Here is a 13,032-nt window from a genome sequence, read left to right on the forward strand (position 1 = left end):
CTCCTCTTACAATTGCCTTCCCCTGCTTCTAGTCGTTCTCTCTATCCAGCTAGGCCTCTGCCTTCGGTGCTGTCTCCTTCTTATCGTGCGTTTCTCGCGCCTACCTCCCTCGCGAAGCCCTCTCGATCGGCCGTTTTTTTCCTCTTTCTCGCGTAATTATAGTTTCCACTGTTGCATGCACGGACACATATAGTCCATAGCTTGGGGATACTTTTTTTGCAACGTTTGCGACGTGGAAAAGTTCACGTTTCAAGAACGCGCGTTTTATTGTCCGTTTTATTTACCAGAAATTAATACGATTATGCATCTCCTTTAAATTTTTTAAAAAAAGCAAAATTGAATTTAGGAAATACGCGTATTTAATTTTTTTGCACTGCGAGGTTAAACATAATTAGTTTAAACTATAAATGATAATCGTATGCAGCTGAAATCATCATGCTTATTTCGTTGGAAATAACTTTCTTTAAAAATAACGAGATTTCGAGAAAATGAGATCTGTAGGTATTTTTGTAAAATGGCGAAGCTCTCACGAGTCTATTACTGTCCCACAAAGCACCTCGCCTCCTTGGTATGAGGAAAGGAAGGAAGGAAGCAAGCTCGATTTAGTTAGGGCTCAAAATCCGGCTTAATGATTATGACGGGATGGGATACGATCGCTCATACTCCCGGTCTTCAGAATTTATCCTTTGTGGATAATCCGGATTTAAATATTGAACTTGGGCTAGCTTCTTCCGTCTCGCTCGCGTTTACCATCCAGCATGAATTTCCACACGTTGATCTTATAACATCTCTCTTTTCACGTTTGCTTACATTAGTCAAATATTTGTAATCTTCAAAGTACGCCTTCTTTAATGCTTCTTTAATGTTTCATATTGGCATAGAAAAAGAGGTGGATTTTATCGCGGAAATTAACGGAAAAGGCCTTAAATTCGACTTAGGGAAAAGTACCTCAACTTACGTTCTTTTCTTGGAAGCTGCTCTGGATTAAGTACAAAATTAGTTACATATTTTACAAAGTTGCCTCTAACAGAGATCTATGTTAAGGTTAAGGTAAAGTTGCGTGATATTTGGTTATAATTTTTAAATAATTGCATAATGAAAACGCACGCCACATCTTAATTCTCTTTGCGAAAGCCACGTTTCGAAAGATTAGCCCCGGCAGATTATGGCTCGAGATTTAAGTCGACGATACATCGCCGTGGACGACGATCTTATTTGCGCGAATTTAGATTTATACGGCAGATTTCCGTAAAGTATCGGTACCGTCAGTCGAAAGGACTGACCTTTATTATACCCGCCGAGGCAATTTAAGTGTGGAGAATAAGCCGCCTCTCGCTTTTCGAGGTGAGAGATTGGGACGGAAACTGGGACGGGCTATCTGCTTTTCCGAACTTTATTATTCCGAAGCGATAAGTCATGCATTTGTAACGAAACAGCAACCGAGTGTTCCGGCAAACGAGACGGAGAAATATCTTCATTCCTCTCGAAGCCTCTCTCTTACCTACCGGCGCTTTCCCGCGGGACCTTTGCAGAGGAATAAACATTTGAAATTCTTTCTCACCGTCCTCCGTTCCGCCGGTACCTTTCGGTGCCGCGGATTCGATCGAAATCCACTTAACTTGCCGTCGTGGTGCGGATTCGATCCCCGAGATTCGTTGTTCGGCCTGATACGCGCGGCCGAGGGAGAGAAAGAAGGCAAGAGGGTGGCGGTAATGGTCGTGGCGGTGGTGGTGTGTACGTGTGTCCGCGTACACGTGTGCGGGCGCTTTCGACGGGCACGGTGAGAGTCGACGTGCCGGGGGTGGAGTGGCGATTAATTATGCAGAAAAGCTGCGATCGATGGAGGAACGTGCACCCTTAAAATATTGATACCACGAACGGTCTCTACTACCATAACCACTCTCTCTACTATTCTCTACCCTCGATCTAACAACCGCCGAGGCCGCGGACTCGCAGCGAGGGGGCTGCGTCGCTTTCGCAGACTCTCTCGATTGTTTTATACCTGTAATATCGACAATCCACCCGAGTGAAAAGTAATATTCGCCTCGGGTAGTGGGCGGGCGTTCGGAAACCGTCATCTGCTTGCTTTCCGTATTTTATACATGTGCATTGTGCATACCTTATTATTACAGCGGTAGTTTTGTTTTGTTTCGCGATATCAGGCGCAGACGCTTTAAATCTTCATATACGTACGAGGAAATCCCCCCGTTGAATTTGAACGCGATTGCCGAGTAAGCGTCGCCTATCTCACGCGTATCTATCTATCTCGAAGAATCTACCGTAAGTAAAAAGAAAAAAAAAAGAAAAACAATTACTCGCGACTGCGGCTTCGATTGCGTAAGAATCTAGTAATTCGACATCGGGATTTTTCATTTCTCTTTATTATTATTATTTTTTATTATTATTGTTATTATTATTTGGATGACGAGTCGAGAATTAGCCACAGCTTTTTTTCGCTCGGTATAACCGCAACTAATAACGGTCGCCGGGATAATGTGGAAAGCACAGAGACAGTATCTTCTACGCCACCTCTCCCTCTCTCTCTCTCCCCCCCTCTCTCCCCGCGACGGCGCTAATTGTCCCCGCCGTGAAGTATCCTGAGAGAATTTCCTCTTATTTCGCGAGAGAAGAGTTAATAGGAAAGTTCCGTCCGGGCGAGATTTCCGCCGCGGAACTTCTAAGTTCGTCAATGCCGCGGCACGCCGACGCTGCCGCACGGGGGAACGGGGGAGATCTTGGAGGGAGGGGGACAGGCATTTTCACACTTTCCTTCCCCGAAGTTGGAGAAACTCGCCACGAGGAAAGCCCGAAGCGCCGAGCCTCCCGCATTTTCTACGGTACATCGAGCGGAACGCCAAGTTCTCACGGTTATACCGTTCCAATCAAAGGAAAGGCGATGCAAATTTCATTCATCTTGAAAGGAATATCTTTTTGTTGGTTATCACTGTTTTTACAATACCTCTGACGTTTTCGTATAATGCAAGTGTAATATTTGAACACCACTGAATCATGACAAAAAAAATGGCCTACTTCGTTTCGTTCAAAGTATTGCGAAACGGCTTTTGTGCGTAATTGTCGGAGTAGCGTTGATAGTGTCGCAAAAGTCAATACTGATACTGATAAGTAAATTTTATATTCATCGGAAAGCTGCTTCGGGGCTATAACGATGCTGACGAAACGTAAACAACATTAACAGAAAATTCGCAGGCATCGATTTCTAACTTCCGGGTCACGTTTCTGCAATATAATAAAGCGATAAATCGGTGACGGTAAATGGCAAAGCTGTTGACCAAGTAGGAAACACGAACATTATAATTACATGGTATTTGAAAATGAAAATTGCGTTGGATCTTGTCTACTCTTTATAAACATGACGTTTTCTTCTTTCTCGAAATCGTGTATATCGATCGTATCTCGTACGTATTTATATCGTATCGGCACGAAAATAAACCCGAGAATTGGCACGATTCAATGACGAGCGCGTGCCAGAAATATTGGGCGGGACCGACTAGAGAAGATCTCGGCCTCTAAATTCTACCGTAACTTCCATGTTACACTTTTAACGAATTTGAATGCGTCGGATTCGCTGGATAAGTCACTCACTTCTCAGTCGCATATTACGCGTTACACGATATACGATTTACTTTATGCACACTTTCGCAAGCGCGCGTTCCCGGAGACCGCAAACGTAGTGAGTATAACTCGCCCGAGCACTTTTGATGTAAACTTGTAATAGAATTATCTTCGCGGCTCCAACGTGTATACCGGTGTATTGAGATATGACTCAAGGCTGAAAGGGTTAATTACGACAACCCGTCGTATCTGTTTACGAAGAAACAGAAACTGTTGGCGAACCGGTGGCAATAAATTCCTCGAGAATGGAGGTTTCGCGGTAAAAACGCGCCTCCGCCCGAGAGGAGGACTCCTCGCGAAAGTAGCTCGCGCGAAATGATCCGCAAGGAACGAAGAAACCGCGCGGTTACCGCCATTTGATCGTGAACGATGGGAGCGTTTTCGCGTGGAACGCCCGGTCGCACGATGGTGAAGACCATTGTCCTCGCGCCGGAGCCGGTTTCGAAAGCTAGAAAAAATCGTCGCCGATACGAGGGCACGAGGGTGGGGCGGAGAGGGAACAGAGGCGAAGAGGGAGAGGAGGAGAGAGAGATGGAAAGAAACAGTCCTCGCGGTTGCAATGTACTCGCCTTCCTCGTACCTGGATGAAAACGATCCGAGGAATCTTTCTCACGACCCGGGGGCATCCTGGGACCGCGGTGTCGAAGGACTGCGAGTTAAATGAAAGGGAACGAGACCGGCGATGGGCGGCTATCCTTCTTCGCTCGCTCCGGCGCTCTCTGGACATTCCACTCGTTTATTACGACGCTATTTACTCGATAGTCCCATTTTCGGCCTGTATCCGATTCTTCCATCAGACGTCAGACGCGGAGAACAAACGTCGATCGTCGCGTAACCATTAATCTGGAGACGTTAATCAGGAATTTTAAGAAATTTAACGCATCGACAAGCGAGCGATTCTTTTTCAGTCTCGAGGAACTTGATCGCAGTTGTGATATCAATTTCACCAGGTTCGTCGTCGCCGGTTTCGTTTATGTTCTTCATCGCGATAACTGAGTCCGTCGCGCGTGCTCCTTCGTGCGTGCTTTTTTGTCATGACACAGTCACGAGGTCTGCCACGTGGTTTTTCGCATGAAAAAGACCGAGTTGCATCATCGTTTTCTCCTGTGTTTTTTACGCCTACGGAACGAAGCACCTTGGATAACGATAAATTCTTCTTCCCCGCTTCCTGGCTCTCTTCCTTCGCGTCTTCTTGCCGCTCTCTCACGTACTCTCCCTTTCCCTACGAAGTCGCTCGTGATTTCCGTTCATTCACCCTTTCCGGTCATCACCCTCTCTTCGCGCGCTGCCTCCACTGATCCCACATTGTTGTCTCTTCGCTCTCTTCGCAACTCACTTCCGCGACTTCTTCTCAGGATCGTTTACCGCGCAGCATCCACCTCCTAATAAATAAAGATGAATTTCTCTCTTTTTTAATAAAAAGTTCAAGAAAAAAAGAGAATGATAATGTAGCATGTATAAATAAAAATTTACTTTTTAATGAGTGAAAGCCTTTATAAGCGCGCAACATGTAACTACAATTCACACATTTATACCAATATACTTTGTATTTCTTGAACCCGTTTACAATTGTCAACTTTCCTACGATTGCGCTGCAAAATTTTAACAAGCTCCGACAATTTTATCGCCAGCTCCAACTTTCGCAATTACGCTTTCTCCGAGGGTGGTGCGTAAAGTGATTTCACTGATGGCTTCGCAGAAAGATGCGTTGCACTCGCAAATAAGAAACATGAAAATCTTTAGGCTCCACGAAGGATTTATCGCCGGCCGATTCCATGCAGAAAATGCATCGCGTAATTTACCGAGTTTGTCGTGCCGCGTTTGGAAATGTTTTCACAGTCGGTCGTTCGTCATCGTCAAAGTGAATCTCGCCTTAGTGCCTGTAGTACCGTGATTCGCGTGATGCCTTAATTTTGTTTTTATAATCCGATCGGGCGTCGCGCCACTATAACTCGATAAGAGTCAGTAAACTAATAATAATATCGTTAACATCGGTACACATGGGGCTTATTTCTAGAGGAAAGATTGATTAAACTTTAATGGATCACCACATTTCTATATTTAGATAAACGTTAATAATATCTATGATATATCCTGATAAAAAATAAATGTATGTATCGTTTAGGTTTTTTTTACGTAACCCTCAAATTTTACTCGAGCTTGGTTTGAATCGAGTTCGGATGCTCGAGTCCGATACAAAAATAGAACGTCTGGAAATTGATATTATTTTAGGACAAGAAATTCGAAGCAGCTTCGTTTTGGACGGGCAGACATTTGTCATATTTTATTAGGTTGGGTACAAGCCCACAAGATACGCGATCGTGTGGGCTTAATTGACAAATGACATTGGCGAACTCGTTCGCATTGTGCAGGACAACAAGGTTGGCGTGTCGGGTAATACGGTTTCCTCTTAAAAAACAAGGCGAACCAATCGAACCAGTTTCCGCGGAACGAGCAACGTGCACGATATTATCTAATTTCTGAATTATTTATCACACGTCGCCTTTCTTCCACCGGATCGTGTGCCGCTTTCGCATTTCGGTATCGATTGCTAGAAACGAATATTTAATTATTTCATGATTCGTCATCTTTCTGCCGCAATATTTGCTGTGCTTATCAGTTGAATTTGAATTCCGATTAAACATCGCACAGCCTGAGAATTTTGACAGCTTAAAATGATATACAGTATCACGTGATGACTTTTATTAAAAATATTTTTTTTGTCAAATAATATTCATTAACAAACTCTTGTAAAAATATAATACCGACTTTCGCGTTCAGTTATTTCGGAGTGAATTTTTTTTTTAATTTATGAGATTTTTTGACGGGCGGGCTGTGACATATCGCATCGCGTTTGCGGGAAAACCGCCGCGTCGGATGTCTCTCACATCCGCGTTCATTTCGTCGTACAGGAATTGAGTGTACGAGAAGGACCGAGGGATCGATAACGCGGATAATCGAACGTCGAACGGGGACATGCCCGGTTTGGCCTCCTCCGCCCGCGCCCTCGCCACGAGCATTCTGGTTCCTCTCCAAAGTCGCGAATAATACTGCGGGTCGTGCTCGATAACTGCTTCCTCCGAGTCTTCAGGGTGGATTTCGATGGCGCGAAGAGGCACGTCGACGATTCGCGTGACAAATGTTCGTCGATCTGAGAAGATGGTAAAGCGACGTCTAGCAGCGTCTGCCTCCGTCCTGCATTCAATCCTTGGATCAGTAATAAGATCTTCAGACGCCGTATCACCTCGTGCTTTTACACAAAGAATCATTGTGCCGATATAAAGCACAAGGCTCATTATTAAACTTGATGTATTTGTAGAGTGAGACTTTTTTCTGGTATAAAATCCATTCAGTTTACAAGCTTCTCTCCGAGGCACAAATGATCAGCAATATCGCGAAGATGATACAACTTACGATACAATTAGCGTAGTTACGCTAATATCATTGCCTGCCAAATCTACTTGATATGCGGGATGGAAACGCATGCAACACCGAATGGTGTTTCGCTCGTTTTATGAGAAAATGCAATTGGGTATTTATACTCGCGCTTGTGGCCGTACGTTGCGAAATTAGCAATTAACGTTAACAGCGCTCGTTGTATCTCCATCGCACGGCTTAATTCAAAATAAGACCGAACGTTGTTCGAAGCGCTGACAGTGAGTTCTGGGACGTAGCCAGAGCCGAAGCTAATACCATTAACCCAACAATCGCTAAAGTGGCAATTAGACTTCGAAGACGAAGCCGTTTTCCGCGACACTTCGAAACTGAGATTACGTATATATGTGTGCAAAATGGCACGGAACGGAAACTGGTAGCGATAGCGAAAATTTCCACGTTTCATGGAATGTGTCTAACTTTTTATTCTATGTTTATTCTATGCGTACACTCGCTATGTTATACCGATTTTTTATTATCAAGCAATCATGACTTTATTTCGATTAAAATAATGTATTTTTTAAATTACTACTTGAGTTAAAAATATCTTTCAAGGATCATAAATATATAACTATCGTTTCCTCATAGCTTGTTAGAAGTATTATTCGTAGAGGCCGGATAAGATCGACATCCGCTCGCGTACAAAGGATGCAGCCTAAATGCGAGTCTTTGATACAAGCTTTGATACAAAGCGCGAGTCTACGGTACAACGAACGCTCTAAGCGGAGGATTCCCTTTATGAAAATAGGATTCAGCGGCACCGGTAGATCCTTCGAGTCTTAGCCTGTCGCTCCGACTTAATTGCCAAGATTATCCTTACGTAAATACATTCCTCTATCGCGCAGGCTGCACGTCGCGATACCCGAGATGGGTTTCCACCGCGATAAGGAGATTGCGAGCTAGCTTGGAAAATAATCGTCGCGAGATGTTGGGGTGCCACGTCGTGGTGCTGGCTTTTCGCAATTCTTGGCCGACGGTGGCGGTTGCCCTCGACTTTCTCGAAGCCCTTCGCCGGCTGGTCGCGAAGGGTAGGGGTCGCTCGTGGTGCGACAGGGGAGATCGGTGGTAGAAGAAAAGAGGTTGCCCTCGAGAATTCCGCCCCCTTCTGGGGGTTACGTAGGTGTTAATCGCGACTTGTGTGCGGGACCGCTGAACGTGGAGGAGAACATACATGGGGCCGGGTATAGCAAGCCGCGTAATATCGACCGTAGATATTGTTGATGCAAACGGTAACCATGGGTGACTCGGGCCGGTTGACCAATTGCAGTCTTCACGGTGGCCGTGTCCGACCAATCGTCTAGCGGTACGCTGCCGGTTTTTTGATTGGGCGATACCAGGGATAAGAGACCAGTTCGAGGCCGTCGGGACCCACAAATGGACGTGGACACATCAAGTGGAGAACATCGGCCTGCTGCGGCGCGAAGTGCCCGTCGTTCTTCGTCGTCCTCGTCGAACTTGGTCGCCGTCGTCGCCGTCGTCGTCGTCGATCACCTCGCTCTTCTCCGTGTGTGACGCGACCCTCGGATAACGATTCGGATTTTGTGTCTATCTCTCGGTTGTCGGTACCGAGCCTCTTCTGTGTAAGATCCTTTTACAATCAGCTTTACGGTCGGTCGTCATCCAACACTGCCACTGCACGCCACTATGGACGCACTTGATGTTTCACATTGTATCCCTACTTCGTGAACTGTATAGTCTCTCGATCTGACAAAACCGGCGGTATTCCGTCGCTTTCTCTTCGACGAATTTTTTTATGCACCACATTGTTAGCTGAATGTAAGACGGGACTAGCTTTAAAATCATATCTTTGGTTACTTTGGATCTTCAATCTTTCATTTTACACAATTTTTAGAACGTTGTAAAGATAGAGTCGAATTTCTCAAAAATCTTTGGTTTCTTCTTGCACAAGAACTACGTCGATCTAATATAGTATGTCGTATTATTTTTGGTTAAATTTTTTGTTGAAATATTTCATTTCCTAATCGACTACTGTCACTCGATACTATATAGAGAGTTTTAAGGATAACTGTATTTTATGAACCTAGAACAACCAATCTTTTTCTAGCTTTAGCCGAATCAAAACAGAATTTCGCGAATACATACTTTTATATACTTTAAAAGCTTTTGATTTATTCAGAAGGCGATTGACCTTTTTTTCGTTCAATTTTCAATGTTCCTCGAGAGTACTCAAGCCGATTGACTCGGCTTGCTCGCGTTCCGATTGAAAAGGATACGTCCTAGAGCAGCAGATCGCAAACTAACAAAGTGGATTACAGTGTACTTTGAGTCTCAACACACTTTTCGTCGGTCGAGCGCGTATTTTGCATCGGATTCGCTCGCTTTCAGCCACCACCACCATTACTATACTACCACCACTACTACTACCACCACCACCACCAACAGTCACCACTGTCACTGTCGACCCCTCTCCGTTGATCTATGTGTTTGCTCGAGCGAAATTAAGTTATTTCATTATCGCACGCCATTGTAGCTACTCCCGTCTGTATAGACATGCCGTTGTTTCGGCGCCGAGGTGGCTTCGTCTGTCTCGGAGAAAAAAAATCACACGACGCATCAGGATTTCTATAAGTTTTTATCTCTATCTCTCGCGATTAAGTGACGCATTGAATTCAAATTTGACATTGTACTCTTCACGGTATATTTTATTTCTGTCTTCTCGTGCCACGAATTCGCGATTCTTTCTGCATAATTAAGACGTGTTTTTCAATTCTTAGAACCTATGTAAATAACATTTTACGTGTAAAGCTATTAGGGAGTTAAGCGCCTTTACGAGGAAAATACGTTCGAGTCAATAACATCTAGCGCGTTATTGGAGCGAAAATAAACGCTCGTCTCGGCATGTTTGTGTACCGCGAGTGTACGCGGAGTGTGTCGCAATTTTCGCTTAGAAAGTTCCACAACACGGCACGGGCGCGTGTCTCTTCCAAAAACGACAGTTTGGCTGACAGTCTCATCTTGTCGGACTCGCGTCGTTAATTGTGGCGAACCAGTCGTAACTTTGTCGTGTTTTGTGTTTCAGACGGGTGGAAAGCTGGCGTTGATCGCAGAGTAATTTACCTCCGCGTCAAGGTGAGTTGATAAATTTGTTTTTACTCCGAGAATTACTCGATTCGCAAACTTGAGAGAATCCGATGAAGTTAGTGCCACGCGATATCGAGTCTTAACGTGTTGCCGCGATTGACAACGATTAATTTATCACCCTGATATTATTCGCCGTCGTGTATAAATTACGTTTAAACGGATCGATAAATTCCCGCGCGAACGACAGACACCGCGTATAAATTTCAAGGGTAGCGAGTCAGTGTTGCACAAGTTGCTCTAATAAACCATGTTGCTGGGATACTTCTTTTAATTGTTAATTACGAACCAGCTTCGCATTCTCTATACTCGCGTGTACGGGGATTCTCGATAAGATCGTCATCGTCATTGTTCTTTTTTCGTATTCCGGGAAAGACCGGGTCGACGTTAGAATACGTCCTTACAATCCTCTCCCCGGTTTCTCCGCTTTTCCACCGTCGCCGTGCGAAATTCGCGCATTCAAAATATGCTTCCTTAGCTGATCGCGTAAGGATACGATATCCGTTATTCGGCCCTCGTACCCGCATCGCATTCGAATGAGCCAAACGAAGAAGCTCTCGCGATTGCCTTGCCAGAGTTAACTGTTCCCTCCGTGCCGTTTTCATTCAATTAGATTCGCTATTTATATCCCGCGCGAGCCTCGGGAGATTACTTGATGATAATCAAGTGTCGGAAACGCGCGACGATTCTCTAACCACGGTGAAAGGTACCGCATAACGCTTTTAATTATATCACCTGAACGGCTAATGAAACCGGAATAAGATATTAAAATTGTGTATTTTTGCGTGATCGTATGACTCCCTATTAATACTGTTACTTAACCAGATGTAACAGTCCTGATACTTGCTGTTACGACTATAATAGCCAATAATGAATTTTTTGTCGCAACGTGTGAAAATGCAAATGTTCATTCGTAGCAACTGCGTCCGTAGCGAGTTATATCTTATGAGACAAAGTAATTATACGTGAGGTAAATATTGCTTCGAGACGCGGTTTTCTCAAACACTTAATTCTCAAGTTTCCCTTATGCCTTTTCTGGAGAATTCAATTAACGTAAACCGTTACATCGCGATGCGGGATTAACGTAAGTTGCTGTAACATCTGACGTGGATAACCAGTTTCGACACGAGAGTGAAATAAAGCTTTCCGTTTCTTTTCCCCTGGATCGAGAAGAGGAAAGAGATAGGGAGAATCACGAAGCGTGACTGTGGATCCTTGCGCGTGTCTCAGCCGTGAAATCGCAGTACATCGCGTACCCTCTCACTCTCGTTCTATATCCTTTCTCTTTTTCTTTCCCCGCTATACTTTATTTCGCGTCTTTATTTCGCCGTCTTTCTTCCATCATCCCGCGGTCACGGTGGACGGAAACGTCTCGTCTTTCTCGAATCGCTACAATAATGGCCGATCATTATTTAACCGCGTGCTATTGCCATGTTGCGATAACCGACAATTACGCGCTACCACTGATACCAGTAATTATTTAATGTGCTCGAACCCCCGTCGGCTTCCCTGGCGTCTCTATCGAGCGTGAACTTGATCTTATTCTCGACAACGTACGCGTAATTGCAATGCCAATTTTTATTCCGCAAATGCACGCGCGCGCTCGCTACGTTGGGATCGATCTTTTCTTAGGGGGAAAAAACTTGATTAGACGCCACAACGTTTTTTCGCTATTTAACATTGTGTTCCGACTTTCTACCGTCCCGCTTATCTCGACACATTGTATTATTGTCGCTCCAAAAAAGTAATTCCTTCGCGTTCGTGACGGTTCATTAATGTCTCGGCAGAGCGTGCGCTAATGGAACGGACGGACGTAATTTGAACGCGGAAAGAAGGGGATCGATGGCGGACGTCGCGGATTGTCGCGCGTATTTGTCGAATATTAATCAGTCCACACATCGTTAAGCGAGCTTTTTGGTTGGGTCGCCGCAACCTTGATGATACGAGCGATATATCTTCCAGAGAATGGATCGATACCCGAGACACATTATAGACCTTTCCTCGTATTTTCGCGTATAATCATCGTTGGACAGCAGTTGCGATTAGTAGGGAAGTAATTGTAGCGATCTGTTGTCTATTTTTCATATATACATATATTCGACTGTGCTTGATTCGCGTGATGATAAAATACATACATAGTATATATATGTATACATATATATAATATCTCAAATGGCTAGGCGCAAGGGTCTCCTAGAGTTGCGGGTATTACCGGGGTCGATGAGAAAATGGGAAACGCGGAAATGTAGAAATCGGAGAAAGTCGTTCGGACGCGATCGCACGAGCGGGTGTACGCGATGGGAACGTATGGGAAAACGCGTTGTAAAATCGGGGATGAAAGGACGGCGGAAATAAGAGGAAGAGAGAGAAAGAAACAAATTTATATGTAATACGGTAATCTAATTTAGACATGGCGAAGTAGGATTGAGTTATTAGCATATTGAGGGAGCGATGTATGGAGGTGAAAAAGTTCCGGGATACCCGCCTGGGAAATGGAGGGAGCGAACGGGAAGAGTAGATAAAGTGGGTAGCCGGATGTGGAGCGAAAATCTGGAGATACTGTATACCATAACTTGTCACGAGATAGGAAATGCGAGGCAATTTTGTTTTAAAAGCGAGTTTTTTTAAGAGGTGAAAATCCTCCTATGAAGAATTTGTTTATTCCGGATCGTATTCCCTTTTAGTTATCCGCGGGGCTAAAATCGCGTTTTCCTTATCGATAAACAGGCGCGCGCAAGTCCATCATATACTATTTCGACTTTCCTCTCACCTCCCCGGAACATGTTTCGGAACTACATCGCGAGTTCCTGCTGAATCACCCTGTACGTACCGCGGGGTAGACAGGGAATGGGTGTCGCGGGGGGT

General features: G+C 44.7%; 1 protein-coding gene across 1 annotated transcript in view; it reads left to right on the plus strand.

The window, feature by feature from the left end:
- The window catches only part of LOC112458390, an 87,291-nt gene that overhangs the window by 13,004 nt on the left and 61,255 nt on the right, over positions 1–13,032 (plus strand). Inside the window, exons 2-3 of the mRNA XM_025021999.1 lie at positions 8,336–8,648; positions 10,109–10,158. The gene's annotated coding sequence lies outside the window, so the exon portion shown is untranslated. The remainder of the gene's footprint in view (positions 1–8,335; positions 8,649–10,108; positions 10,159–13,032) is intronic.

Source organism: Temnothorax curvispinosus, unplaced genomic scaffold (genome assembly GCF_003070985.1).
Source record: "Temnothorax curvispinosus isolate PA1 unplaced genomic scaffold, ASM307098v1 QBEX01008837.1, whole genome shotgun sequence".
NCBI lineage: Eukaryota > Metazoa > Arthropoda > Insecta > Hymenoptera > Formicidae > Temnothorax > Temnothorax curvispinosus.